The sequence below is a fragment of the Amblyraja radiata genome, chromosome 4 (genome assembly GCF_010909765.2).
Source record: "Amblyraja radiata isolate CabotCenter1 chromosome 4, sAmbRad1.1.pri, whole genome shotgun sequence".
Lineage (NCBI taxonomy): Eukaryota > Metazoa > Chordata > Chondrichthyes > Rajiformes > Rajidae > Amblyraja > Amblyraja radiata.
The window spans coordinates 77,382,495-77,398,191 of record NC_045959.1 but is presented as its reverse complement, the minus strand read 5'-3'; positions in this window follow the sequence as shown (position 1 = coordinate 77,398,191).

Below are 15,697 nucleotides of genomic sequence, written 5' to 3'. Positions count from 1 at the left end.
AGATTTGGAGACCAAAACTGTACACAATGCTCCAGGTGTGGTCTCACCAAGGCCCTGTACAACTGCAGTAGAACCTCCCTGCTCCTACACTCAAATCCTTTTGCTATGAATGCAATATGAATCAACATATGACAGTCCTCAATAGCAAGAATGTCCTTCCTTAAATTTGGAGACTAAAACTGCACACAATACTCCAGGTGTGATCTCACTAGGGCCCTGTACAACTGCAGAAGGACCTCTTTGCTCCTATACTCAACTCCTCTTGTTATGAAGGCCAACATGCCATTCACTTTCTTCCCTGCCTGCTGTACCTGCATGCTTACTTTCAGTGACTGATGAACAAGGATCTATCCATTTCCTCAACAGATGCTGCCTGCCTGAGTTACTCCAGCGCTTTGTGGTTGGCTTCAGATTCCACATCTGCAGTTCTTTGTGTTACATTGGCCTAGATATCCTATGATGTAGAAGTTATACAGTATCACAGCCAATGCACATGGAAACAGGTACCTGTTGTTCATTGTTTTCCCTTGCAATTATAATTTAACTTTTGTTTAAATTAGTTTAGAGATGCAGTGTGAAAACAGGCCCTTCGCCCCACCGAGTCCATGCTGACCAGTGTTCTCAGCACACTAGACCTGCATGCACTCGGGATAATTTACAATTTTATCAAGCCAATTAACCAACAAACCTGTACATGTTTAGAGTGTGGGAGGAAAACAGAGCTCCCGGAGAAAACCCACGCAGGTCACGGGTAGAACAAACAAATTCTGTACAGACAGCACCTGTAGTCAGGATCGAAGACGGGTCTCTGGCAGTGGAAGGCAGCAACTCTACCACTGTAGCACCTTGCTGCCCCAAATGCTGATATGCTGAGCATATGCTGAGCAATAGGCAAGCAGCTCGGCAGCATTTCCTTTCCCGTTATTAGTAACAGGCCTCTTGACAGGATGCCAGTCTAATAAAACATGTGGAGGAGTAAAAGATAATTGAGAAGCACATTTCCATATCCTACCGTAAATCTGTGGACACTGGCCACTGCTTACTAATGTACCCCTTTATAGGAATGGGCATGATATCCTCACCAATACTGTTACTGAAAACCAGTGCTTTATCATTGTCCAGCCAGCCACCAGGGGAATTACCTTTGATTAATTTTAGCAAAGGATATTTGGAAACCTCCCCAATTTACCCTCATCCTCGTAACGTCCATTTCCTTTACCTTGTAATTGCAACCCGTACCTACCCCCCCCCCCCCCCCCCACCCCACCCCCCACCCACCACCACCACCACCAAAAGATAATCCAGAACAGGAGTTTTGAATTTATCTTTTAGGCCTGGGTTAATTGTCACACCTAAATCATTTTCTTTCCCCAGTGTCATTGAAGGATAACCATCTGCCATTACTCACGTCATCTAATTAAATCGTGCGGAGCCCTGTAATTATTATAAACCTGACCAAGCAGCAACAACGGCTGCAATTCGATATGACTAAATCTGCCTTTCTCCAGATGTTTAGAAACAATGTGCTCTGCGGAAGACCAAAGACATACTACTATAGAATTACATTGATCTTTACTACCAGTCTTTTAATGATTTACCTCACACTTTCTACCGATAAGCCATCCGTGAATGCTATGGGTTAATTTGCCCTTTATTCCATACAATTGTTTGAAACCTCACATGCAGAACAGTAAATGCCCTCCATAAATCAAGTATATTATCCCTACTGCATATTTGTCAACCTTTAATTTGGACACCCTGCTTATTGTTTCTCAGCTCACTATCCAAGATAAGAGAATGATCCTGAGAAATGTCCTCACTGCCACTGTTCAACTGACTGATTTGCAAGATCCTGATTTACTGGCCCAGTTGGGTATCAGGGTGATTAGAGAGGCCTTAAACATTATGGCATCCTCACACCAGACTCTGACAAAGGGCTTGGGATCAGACTGTGCCCCAGCCCACTGCAACACAGGCCCTTTCCTGACGCGTACTGAAAGGCTCACAGTTTGTTCGTCAATGGCACCATCTCTTCGCCTGAATACTTTGCGGTGTTCCAGGTCAAATTAAAGAGAAGATAGACTGGAGTAACTCAGCGGGTCAGGCAGCATCTCTGGTGAAAAACGACGGTTGACATTTCGGGTCAGAACCCTTCTTCAGAATCGAAGCCTGAAGATCGAAGTTGTCAGAGCCAGAGTCTGAAGATGGGTTCTGACAGGAAATATCTTTATCTCTCGAGATGCTGCCTGATCCGTTGAGTTACTCCAGCACTTTGTGTCTATCTTCGGTATAACCCAGCATCTGCAGTTCCTTTCTACATATGTTCGGTCAAATTAACCTTTAGTAAGTGGGGATCGGACTCCCCGAATCCACAATAATAAACAAAAGACCCAGCATAAGCTCTGCCTGTTGCTACAGAGTTAATCATGGGGCTGTCACTTGCCAGTGACACTCCAGGCTGCTGATTTTAAATGGACAGAGCGCGCTATCAAGGAATGATGTGAAATTGCCATTTGCCACCACCTGCCCTCAAAGCTATCCCATCCCCCAAGCCAGCCACCTCTGTCCACATGCACCGGTGAGCCAAGGACATACGAACTGAATCATGCAGCTTGCCTGCTGAACAGGCAGAGCTGACGTTCACTGTTTGATAGCAACAGAGCTGTCTTTAAAGCTAAGTGCTTCCCCAATCATTTTGTTATCATCTTTGACAATGGTGTGAAAGGTTTGTTGTGCCACTTTACACTTAGTACACCCTGATGTCAAACTTTGCCTTAACCATACTTTCCTTGACTGTTTTTTGTGAAATTGCTGTCAGTGTCATGTGTTGCAATTGCACTGTGACCCTGGAGCTCTGATGTCTAATTCACCACCAGCAACATTTGCAATTGCACAAATATTTGTTCTTGACTCCCATTGTCAGGTCATACTCATCACGAGATCCTTTGGCTTATTTGCTTTGCCTATTATTCTCATACCGCATACTGCACTAGATTTACAAACTTTAAAACAGTTTGAAACACAATTTAGCACTTTTATTTTGTTGGCTTTGTCATTAGTTGTTAAGGATGATGTACAACCCTAGGCCTAGTGCACTGCCAAAGCTTTTAAAAGACGTACCATGATATGTGTATTCATAATTCAAGATCACAAATGCAAATCTATAAATTGCAGCAATTGTTTATTCTTCCAAACTGCAGTGAAATTTTAGATGTTATCAGTTATCGGCTTTAGTTTCTTTAATCATCTCTGAACCTTGGACTCATCATTTCCCTGCATATTTAATCAAGCAGATGATTAAATTGAATAATAGGCAGTAATATGACAACTGCACTAAAAATTAATTGTGACACCTATACTCCAGCAGGGACATCAAGCTTCTGCATGCATGGTTCCCAAAGTCAGTCACTTCTAAAGAAACTTTTTTCCCGAGATATTAGATCCTGTCATACACATTTTTTTTCCAGTATAATGGCATCTAAAATGGATTGGTAACTGACAAAATGGCAGCAGTGCTTTTTCCCCCCCACTTTTAGCACAATACCAGAAATTCAATTGAGTAATTTCTGCTAAGAATGACCTCATTTAATTTAGTTCAGAGATGCAACATGAAATCAGGCCCTTTGGCTGACCAGTTCCACACTGTCCCATCGATCACCCGTACACTATTTCTATGTTATCCCACTTTCTCAACTTGCACACATGGAGTAACTTACAGAGGTTAATTAACCTACAGTATAAACCTGCACATCTTTGGAATGTGGGGGGAAACTGGAGCACCCTGAGAAAACTCATGCAGTCACAGGGAAAACATACAAACTCCACACAGACAGCATCTGAGGACAGGATCGGAGCCGGGCCTCTGGCACTATCAGATAGCAGCTATCATTGCATTGCCCTTGAACTTTAGTGCCATTTGGAAAAGAGGGTGACGTTTCTGTCATGTTGGAAGTAATTGCAGATCAGGCAAGTTCCTCTATTTACTTTTGTATGCAGACCTGACCTTGTATGGAACAGACTCGCAGCACCCGCAAACCCTGACACACGAATCCCTCCAACTCCCAGACCACCTACTGACACTTAATCATCTCCTGACTCTCCAGTCACCCCCTGACATCCCCATCACTGCCCGATTAGCCAATCACACTCCAGTCCCCATTGCCCCAACTCCTCAATCACTCCCTGCTCCCTGATTACCCACGAGCATTCCATCAATCCTTAACTCCCCACTCTCTCCCCAAATCTCTAACTACACCTCGACTGCTTATCCTCCAACTCCACCTTCACTAAGCATTGCATCAGGAAGGCCTGGAGTATCGTTGAGGATTCCTGTCATGCTGGCCACTCATTTTTCTCTCTTCTACCTTCCGGGTGAAGATACTTACGGGTCCAACAATTCATGGTTAACAACAATTTAAACAGTTGTGGCCCAATTGCTTGCTCTGATTGTGTATCATTATTAAGGCATTCTCCAATAATTCATTGCTGTCCTTTGGTTCATTGATGTCCATGAGAGACTGAAATCCACCACCCTCATCCAATGTGGCCAATGCATGATTCCTGACCACAGAGTTGTGCTCAGCTTTTAACCACCTTTGGAACGCATTGCTTCAAGGGTTGTTTACTGAGTATATTCAAGACAGGAATTGAAGGATTGTTGGATGGCATGGGAATCATGGTAAATTTGGCTGGTGTAGGAAAGTGGCGCTGAGGTAAAAAATATCATTTGTAATCTTATTAAAAAAGCAAATAAACTGCAATGTTTGATTGACCCACCTTTGCTCATTATCTCCTATATTATGGGTAATTCAGTATGGATAATCATGTTGGTAGTGTCTGAATTACCACGAGTGAATAAAAACGAAATATTTCATTCATTTGCTGCAAAATGCAAGTCAGAAAGAGAATGCAACTTGTACTCAACTAGTGGCACTAGTTTCAGTTTTAGCCACATCCCAATAGTTTTCCTCTCAGGGCTGTTGCACCTCAATTATTTTACTATATTTTTTCTATTATATTCATGTTTGGAAACTATGTCCATAAACTGTCCCAGCATGTTATTACAAGGAATTAGAGCAACTTATTCACAGTGTGCTGGCTAACACCAATTAATAAAAGCAATTTACACTTGTACATCATTTTCAAAAATGATCGAAGGTACTTTACTGATAAAGGAAAACTTAAAATAGAATGTGAATGGAGCGAGAGACGACAAATGATCAAAAGCTTTGCTGAGCAGATGATGCCTAAGAACAAATTTTAAGAAGAGGTAAGAAGAGATGGAAAGGCTTGCAAATTAGTTTCAGAGAAAAGGCCACAATCTTTTTCCTTGTCTGAATCTGGATGGCATTGATTTAAGATAAAAGCGAAAAATGCAAAAGGTTCCGAGGGTCAACTTCTTCACATGGATGATGGTCTATTTATGGGGGGGGGGGGGATATGGACTAGGCACGGGCAAGTGTAACAAGTTCAGTTGGGCAACTTGGTCAGCATGGACCAGATGGGCCGAAGGGCCTGTTTCCCTACTGCATAGCTCTGTGACCCTGAAACGCCATGGCAGTCATCAACATGGGTGCAGAAACAAGACAATGCATGGACTGATTAGATTGCTTTGAGAGCCAGCATAGACTCATTGGGCTGAACAAACTCATTCCACGTTGTACGGAAATGTAAAATTTGAGGAAATATGGGAAGTCTAGGAATGACACTTCCAGGGAGTTTCGTACAGCGAGAGGAAAATGAAAGATAAAATTAATCCGTGGAGGAATTCTGAAATGAGTATGCAGGAACAGAGGAGGAAGCCATTGTTGGGGGGTCACCTACAGTGTTCAGAATGGACCAGTCAGGAGCAGTGCAACAAAATGATCACTTTCATGCCATTTAGTGGAGAAACATATTGGATAAGCATAACATTCTTTCAGTACCTCTGAAAAGAGAAAGCACTATCATATCACCAGATCTATGCACACAGGCAAACGTTCATTGGGAATTAGATTTTCGTAGGTATTTTGGTCAATAATTCATTAGCATTGGGCAATGAGGCATGCTGTTTGTCTGACGTGTGCACATCATCCAGTGTTCCATGTTGCGTGCCAGCTTCATTAAGACACCAAAATATATATAGATTAGGACCATACTCGTTAAAGTGGCTGAACCATTTTAACAGGGTTCCAGATGTGTTCAGCTCAGTTTAGTTTAGAGATACGGCCCGGAAACAGGCCCTTCGGCCAACCGACCACATACACTAGCACTATCCTTACGTTTTATTTTAGTTTAGTTAAGATATATATACAGGCCCACTGAGTTCATGATGAGCAATGATCAACCGTACACTAGCTCCATCCTACACTACGGACAATTTACAGATGTCACAACCTACAAACTTGCACGTCTTTAGAATGTGGGAGGAAACTGGATCACCGGGATAAAACCCACGTGGTCACAAGGGAAACGTACAAACTCCATACACATGATGTTAATAACCAATGCCAAACTCCATTTAACACTAGCGGTCAGTATTGAACCAGGGCTATTGGAGCTGCAAGGCAGCGGTACCACGAGCTGCGCCACTGTGCATTATCTGCAATGCATAAAGATTTTACCTCCTCCTTCTATCATTGTAACAGCATCCATTCTGGTTCCTTAATCCTTGATGCAGTTTGCTTAACACTCCTTTTCTCCTTCTGATACTATTAGGAATTCAATCAAACAGAGTCCTCACATCATTGCAAAATACAATTGATGGTGAAGACTTGTCAATGCATCCAACAAAATGCTTCTAAATTCTTCATCAAACATCCAGCAGTTTGAATGTGATGTATACTTAAGCAACTTTTAATATTCTAGTTACTATTAAAGATAATTAGGTCCAGGGCTATCCACCAGAAAGGCCTCCAGCAGACAATTTAATTGGCAATCAACCAGTTGATCTTTTTTGGAACACATGTTTCAAGGGGGATGTGCATAAAACACAAGATGAAGTAATTGAGCTTATGCCCCCATAATCACCATCTTGTGTGCTCTTTATCACCAATAGTGTCTAGATAAAGATAGCTCTCATACAGGATGCACCTGTATAGTGGATAGCACCTCCAGCAAGAGTGGTTCATCACACGGCAGTATATTCTTCTCAGGCCTGAAAGATCCACTGTTTAACAGACATCTGCACGGTTTCTTGATACATCCCGATACATTTGCCAAACAAACCACATCTGTACATCAACGTCCAATGATAAGAGTACAGCAGCTTTTCCACAATTTACTTTATTCTGTTGCATCACTTAACCCAAATTTTATTTCCATTAACAGGGTGTGATCCAATCACACCAATGTATTTTGCTGGGTGGTTTCCCTCAGGGTGTGCTAAGTGGTCTAAATGGGAGGAGAAAGCAGAGTGGATGGCTCTCTCCTGGGATGGAGGTCCATTAGCAGCTTATTCTGGGCTGGTAGCTTATTGTGCAACTGCAGGTGCCACGGGTATTGAGGCGGTGGCTGCTTGTGTGATACAACCTGAATGGAGCAGATGGTTATCACGAATGTTATATAGTCCTGAGAGACATTCCCATCATCTGTGATTACTGAGGCACGGCTACAGAAAAATCTGAATTTTGAATTAAATTTTGTTGGATTCATTTTGAGAAAATTGGGATTGCAAAAAGGGAGTTGGGATAGTTGAAACTACTGGAGATAATAAATAACCATGGCAAAGAGCCATCGGAAAGGCAGAAATGAACGGAGGCGAGATAAGAAAGTTTCAAGTAACAGACTAACTAACAGTGGGAGGTGGAGGAAGAAATGTGCAGATAAATTAGAAAAATGAATCTCATCACAGAAAATAAAAATAATGAGATGTCTCAAATATTCTGGAACAGAGGAAAGAATTTCAAGCCCTTTAGCTGCAGCAATGATGTCTGAGAGGTGGAAGGGCTAAGCATAAGACACTATTAGATTGAATGTTGCAAGGTGGATTAGTATGCAATGTGGCTACAAGAGAATTTGAGGAAAATTATTTAACATGGTGGAATTAGCACTTGGTCAACTACGTTTACCAATGGCTGAACTATGGTACATATATATGGAAAGATTATGAGATAATTTTATGTGCAAATGGCTTGACAGATTGTATGAGATTATTTATTTTTAAAAGGATACTAAATGGAGTATATATGTGGGGGACCCATCTGAACCAAGTGTACTGCATGCTCTGATGCTAATCAGTTGAGGATTACTGTATTTAAACAAATGTTCTGTTTTCATTCTCTCTCTCTGAATGTGATTGCTTCTATTTGCCACAACATAAAAGGAACACCCTGACACCATAAATCTCCCTGTGGAGTTTTACAAGGAAATGGTTGGAGTTGGAAGGTTTTAGTTCTGAGGTTAGGGTGGAATTGATTTCTGTGGAACAAAAGAGGCAGAGTAGACTTTTCATAATTTGGGAGGTTGTCAGTCTTAGGCACTTGTGTAGCACAATGGAAACTTGCCTCTAATCACAATTTTGTTGTAAAGATCTTGCTGCAGATGGATATAGACTGCCCACCTCACTCTGCTCTCCTTCAGATGCAGCGGGTATCAGCTGCAGCCTGGAATGTTCCAGTGGTCAATAATACTTTATTGTTAATTGTGCCTAGGTATAGTGAAATGTATGTTTTGTATACCTCCCAGTAAAATCATGTAGTGGTCTGCACCCAGGCAGTCCACACGTATACAGTATAGGCAGTATATTAAGAAGTTCAGGGTTTTTGCAACTGTAGCATGATGTAGAAGATGTCAAGAACATTGTCATCGGTGATTTTATAGATACGACTTAGTTTATTAACACTTAGTGCTATGTGTAACCGAGGTCGTTAAAACCATTGGTGTGCTAATGTTTAATGTTAAACTGCTTAATGATAGCTTGTTTGCAATAATGATTTTCGATTTGAGAGGAAGGGTATGTCACGTGACAAGAAATTGGCTGATCATGTACGTCAGAAGATTTTTCACTGAGGGGAGAGCTTCACATTTACACTGGTATTGTGAGATAACAAAGGCCATAAATGGAGAACATGAGCTTACAATTTGCTAGTCTTGAACAGCAGAAGGAATATGAAGACATAATTTTACTGGAGGACTATTTGTTTCTTGGATCAATTCCGCAGCCGTCCCATTTGAAATGTGGCCATTAAGGGTCATTGATGGCTCTTGCATTTGCTATTGTTAGGGAATCAAAGATGAAGATTGTGTTTTAGCAAGCATTCCAGTGGAGACTGGAATGAATACATTCTTCATCATGGTCTGTAGCTTAGTCAGGAAATTAGCAGGCCCACAGATTTTACAGGTTGCTTGGCACACTCATGGGATTGTGAAATGCTGAAGTGTTACAAAACATATTTGCATTCAGTGATTGTAAAGAAACAAGCTGCACTTTGAGTTGCAAGGTTTCTTTGGCTGAAAATGCTGACGCCTCAGATTGTACTTCTGTCGCCTACCATTGATTTCCTTTCATTGTTATGGACAATTTGATAACTGAGGCAGGACTGTGCCACTAGATAGTTTGACATTTGCTTGAGGCTGTTTTTTGGACTCTGGCATTGTCTCCTCATGAGCATATGGAACACAGGAAGATGTTCATGTTTTGTGAACAGCATACTCAGCATTTGTTGCCTGCAACAATTTATGGGTCATACAGCAAGTACTACATATCCCAGAAGTACAATGCAAACATGGAATGACAGAAAATAAACAATTAAGTATCATGTCAGACAGTTAAATGTGGTAAACATGGGATGACATAGATGAATTAAATATCACATTAGACCGTTAAAGAACAAAATATGAGCATATTTACTTTAGAAACCATATGTAGTCATAACCAGCAATTTTAAACGAAGGATGTTTAACATTTGTCTCGTGTTCCTGCCATCTTAACCGGTTGGAGAAACATACCCCATGGCTAATTAGGATTTTCATAGAAGGGAATCAAAATATTCTACAGGCAGATAAGACACATAATGCTGGAGTAGCTCAGCGGGACAGGCAGCATCTCTGGAGAGAAGGAATGGGTGATATTTCGGGTCGAGGCCCTTCTTCTTACTGTATTCTACAGGCTGACAAAGAAACTAAGATGGCACCACTGAAATAGGACCACACTTGCACCAATATGAAATATAGAAACTTCAATTGAAATTTTTTTTAGCACAACTTGCATTCTTTATATAGAAGATATCTTGAGGTATTACAAAACAAAATGTAAATTGTTACAAGGAAAGAGATTAGGAAGAACAGTAAAAGATTGAATTAAAGAGATGAAGGAAAGAGCAAAGTACGATTGTTAGTTACCGTATCATATTGCTCTGCAAAATGTCACCAGAGCTTGCCCTAATATCTTATTAAAAATTCTGCATGTGCACCGTGTCCACAGACATTAGTTCCTGTAATCCATCTTGTGTCAACATTTGTCATGGAAACTTTAAGCATTTATAATGGGCTTCACTACATCAACATGTTTTCAGGGGAAAACCATATGTAAACATTTGACAATGGTTTATTGATGAAATAATCCAATTACCTCATGATTTAAAAATCATCTACTACTTTTTGTCGGGGAACTTGCACCTCTTAAATTTTGACTTGAGATTTTTTTTGTAAACAAGATCTCTAAATTACATATTGCAGAACAACATGTGGATGTGTCCCTATTTCCATGTTAGCCTTTGAAGGCTTCAGCCCGCTGAAGTTGTAGTTTGTACTTGGTACTTTTGTCCAAAGTAATGGTGTACAGTTTGAGTATGTGTGGCCTGTAGAATGTCCCAGGAAATCTGAATGCTATTTAGTCAGAGAAGTGACATATTAATTAGAGAAAAGCTAGAAGGTAATTTTGCAGCTTTATTTTTTATTGATTTTATTGTTGATACATGTGCATCAATGTTGATACAAAATGATGATCGAGGGTGAAGAATAAGCATGGAAAATAATATTCATTAAACAAATTGTTTAATGTTCAGGTTTTCAACAAACACTTCAGAGTATGGCTTTCTGAAGAATGCATCTTCCTAATTTACATTATTTTTTTTAAAGTAAGCAATTCATGCTTGATCCTGGTTAATGGAGAACAAAATAGTTTATTCAGTGGATGCAGGGCATTTAAATGCAGTAAGTTTTTTTTAAGACACAGCAAAATCAATAGAGAATAATTGGTTTTAGAATTAGTTAATAGATGAAGAATGGGCATAAATGTATTTTTCTCACATTAGTGAGTCTTTGGGTATTGACCCTTGAGGCTCAATTATTCACAATCTATAGATCAAAGACGTGGCTGATGGAACTAAATGTCACATTTCCAAGATTGCTGATGGTATGAAAACTGAAGAGAATGCTAAAAGGGTAAAGGAATACAGGCCAGCTGAGTGAGTGGGAAAGAACATGGTAGATTATGTGGAACCTGGTGGTGTGGGAACTCAGGCTCATCTACCTCCTGCCAGATGACAGTAGCGAGAAGAGGGCATGGCTTCTTGGCATGGTGGGGATCCTTGATTTGTAGATGCTTTCGATAGAGGGGAGGGTTGTGCCTGTGATAAACCAAGCCAAGTTCACCATTCTCTGCAGGCCACGTGATGGAAGGTAAAGTCATTATTGCAGAGGAGCAAGCGATACACCACTGCTTCAATCTGGTCTTCATTTGTTCAGTCTTCACCATTTAACCTTTTACCTTTGGGGTAACAACAACCAGGAGAACATCTTTACTGCTTTGCTCAAACAAGATAAGTTACTACCTGAACCAGGATTTCTTAAACAATACCTAGACTTGAAGCTTCTAGTTTTAGTTTCACATTGATCCCAGGAACTTATTCCCATGAAGTCACAAAGCTGCAGTAGCTTTCCTGTCATTCATTGTTTTAGCAACTATACCTCATCACGGTTTAATGAATGAACTAATTTTTCCAGTAATGTCCTTGTCTCCACTTTACCAATTTCAGAACTGAAGATGCGATCGTGGTAATCTGCACGTCTACCCAGCAAACATATTAAAAGGCCACGTGTTTAGCTTATGACACACACACACAATACATTAAAAAAATATATACACAAATACTTGGAACTCATCACCTGGAATAAATAGAAAGTCAAAATGAGGCAGTGTTCCTGTAACTATTATCAACCAGGGTGCATGGGCCAGTTATGCTCTATCACTAAAATTTACTATGCCAACACATGGAGTATTGTTAAGTGATGTAGGGCATAATGTGAATGGTGTAACAGATAGATTACCAAGGATGTCTTGAGAAAGATGTTAGGTTCCTCAGATAAAATACAAGTAATATATTTAAGAGTTGAAAGGTTGGTGAATTTGAAATACTGAACACAAGACAAACAAAGTGATCAAATCGAGAATACAGAACCAGAACAAGGTGAAACATGAGACAAAGTGCTGGCGTAATTCAGCAGGTCAGGGAGCATCTATGGAGAACACAAGTAGGTGACATGTCGGGTCAGGACCCTTTGAATAAGTGACATGTTGGGTCCCAATCCGAATGTCACCTATTAAAAAGGATGCTGACCTGAAACGCCATTTATCCACGTTTATCCAGAGATGCTGCCTAACCTGCTGAGTTGCTCCAGTACTTTTGTGTTTTTTTTAAAATGTCAGCATCTGCAGTTCCTAGTCTCTCCAAGGTGAAATATATTGTTGTGATGAGGGAACAAATTATAGAAAAATCAGACACCTACAGAATTATTGCTACAATTTGCTTGCACCAGCACTTGGATTTGGTCAATATCTTTTGACACGTCAAGAAGATATTAATGAATTCATGCCTGACATGCAGTTGTTTACATAGTTTCAGAAATTAGTTTCATGACTGAAAGGAACTATTATAAGATTTTAGGTAAACAAAAAAGCTGGAGAAACTCAGTGGGTGCAGCAGCATCTATGGAGCGAAGGAAATAGGCAACGTTTCGGGCCGAAACCCTTCTTCAGACTGATAGGGGGTGGCGAGGACAAGGAAGGAAAAAGGAAGAGGAGCACGAGGGCTGAGGGATGGGAGGAGACAGCCCGAGGGCTGAGGAAGGGGAGGAGACAGCAAGGGCTAACAAAATTGGGAGAATTCAATGTTCAATATTATAAGATTTTGTCCAGCTCATCAAATGGATCACATCTGGTTTTATTGCAGTTAAAGCTTACTTAATGCAGCTATTATTATTCAATAGAGAAAGGAACTTGAAGCTTCCATTGCTGTTGTAAAAAGGAACTTGAAGCTCTGTGGAGTTTTGTGCAAAAGATCAGTGGCTTTCAACATATTGGCTGAAAGGCAACAGGCAGCGAGAGGTCTCATGGACATAGGCAGTGGAAAACAACATAAGTGCTGAAGCTATTTCACGTGTACCTATCAACTACTACAAATCAACTATAAATAACACTACACTTTTAGGCACTTTAATTCTTCATCCCATTCTGATTTTAACTTTTGCTGTTTAGTACAGCCTGCCTCACTTGTCATATCCCATAGTCGTTATTTATCACATAACACAAAGCCGTGTGATCACTTTCTAATTGCACTATTAAACCTGGTCTTAGCTTTTATATATATTCCCTTGCCCTACTCACTTTCCCGCACTTTAGCTGCCACTTAACTTTAATCTCTTCCCCTCTTAAATGGCCCGAGGAAGAGTCTTTAACTTAAAAAACATTAGATGCATCTCTTTCCACAAATGTTGCCTGACCTGCTGAGCCTTTCCAGCATTGTTTGAGCTACTTCAGCCTTAGCATTGCAGTGATTTCCCTTGTATATGACAGCCATTCCATTCATTGTGACAGAACGATGAACAAGTGATTAATAGATGCTTTACTTTATCATGAAGTACGTAGCCTTCCGATGAATCCGGACATTTAATATCTATGAATATCTACTTTAGATTGGTAACCTTTTAATGAGCATGGAAAATACACACATTTCCAGCAACATATTTACTCAGTGGTCCACATAGCAGGGGAAAAGTAATAGTTATGGGCCAATTAGTAATTCACCTTTACTGGAAAACATTGAAGATCAGTTCCTGAGCAAAAACAAAGTGCAGGGGAAACTCAGCGGGTCAGGCAGCATCTGTGGAGGGAATGTACAGACGATGTTTTGGATCGGGACCCATCTTCAGACTGATAAGGGTAGAAAGGAGAAAGGCTCGAAGTGAAAAAAACCCAACATTTTGTCTACTTTAAACCCCGTGCCTTCATCACTTACTCAACCTATCTGGCAATCAAATATCACCTGTATCCACCTGTCACTTGCCAGGCTTTGTCCTACCCACCTCTTTTCCAGCTTTCTCCCCCCTACTATCGGTTTCAAGTTTTCATTTCTATGTTCATTCCCTCCAGATACTGCCAGATCCGCTGAGCTCCTCCAACATGTTTTTTTCTGCACACGATTCTACCATCTGCAGTTTCTTATATCTCCAAGATCAGTTCCACGTTATGTTCTGAGGTTTTCTTTACCCTAACTGCTGGTGCTCAGTGTCAATAAGAGTACTCGTGCATTTTGGGTGGGACACAACTGTAGCTCATTTCATATGGTACCGAGGTGCTGTTCCAATTACTGCTTATGTGGCAATGCAAAAGCATCATCTGGACATTGCAGCAGAGAGCTGAAGTACATGACTGAACTAGTGATGAAGGCATTCATACAAATATTCTATTGACCATATGTTATTGGCCATGAATTCAATAAACAGGTTCTGAATATATGGTATTTAGTGATTTCATATTCTATCTTTGATAATTCTAATTGTTCATTAATAATGTCTAATTATTAAATCTGTTACTTACAAAGTGGGGTTTTTCTTCAATTATTTATTGAATTATGAATTATTCAATGTATAGCTACTTTTACTGATTACTTTCATGATCTCAGGTGTGGGTTAAAGTATCCACTCCCTTACTCCCAAGTAACTCTTGCTTTCCCTCACTCTCCGTCCCTCCCCTCCCTAATTCTGACTAGTTCCACTGCCCTCCTGATTAATTTTACTGTTTGTATGCCTATTTGTCATCTTCCCCATAGCCAACAAAGAACCATTCTACAGTTCCTTGATCATGTCTACTTTGATCTGTTGTTTTCACACCTTGCCCTTCCATATCTCTAGTTTCCCTCCTGACTGTCTGAAGAGTCTCGACCCGAAACCTCACCCATCCCTTTTCTTCAGATGCTGCCTGTCCCATTGACAGCATTTTGTCTACCCACTCCTTCAATTGGTTCCGCTTCTAGACAAGATGAGGAATGAGTGATTGGTGCATTGCAACGTTCACATAGAAATAAAATGCTTGCACTCCACATGAATGTTGGATTTGCTCAGCACCATGTGACCAAAGGCCTTCTCCTTCAAATTCAAGGCCATTTTTAGTGATCACTCTTCATGCCAAGTCATTTTTCCTGACAGCTGTTCTTAGCCATTTCCTTTCTTAAAAACTAATTATCTTGGACTGCCTTGAAGCGGCACACTCAAGTTTCTCAGTTATTCTCGTAGCACCTTGTTCGTGAAGAAATGCTGCTCCCCAATGCCTCTAAGTATTGAAGTTTTAGTTTCTCTGGAGACCAAGACTAGAAGCATTGTGGCTCTAGTTGTATTGTATGTTTGGGGAGGGGAAGAGTAAAACCCAATAGCCCATACTTCTTAGCTCTTGCTTCATTATGTTGATGTTTCTTTTAGTATTACTTGCACCACTCACACA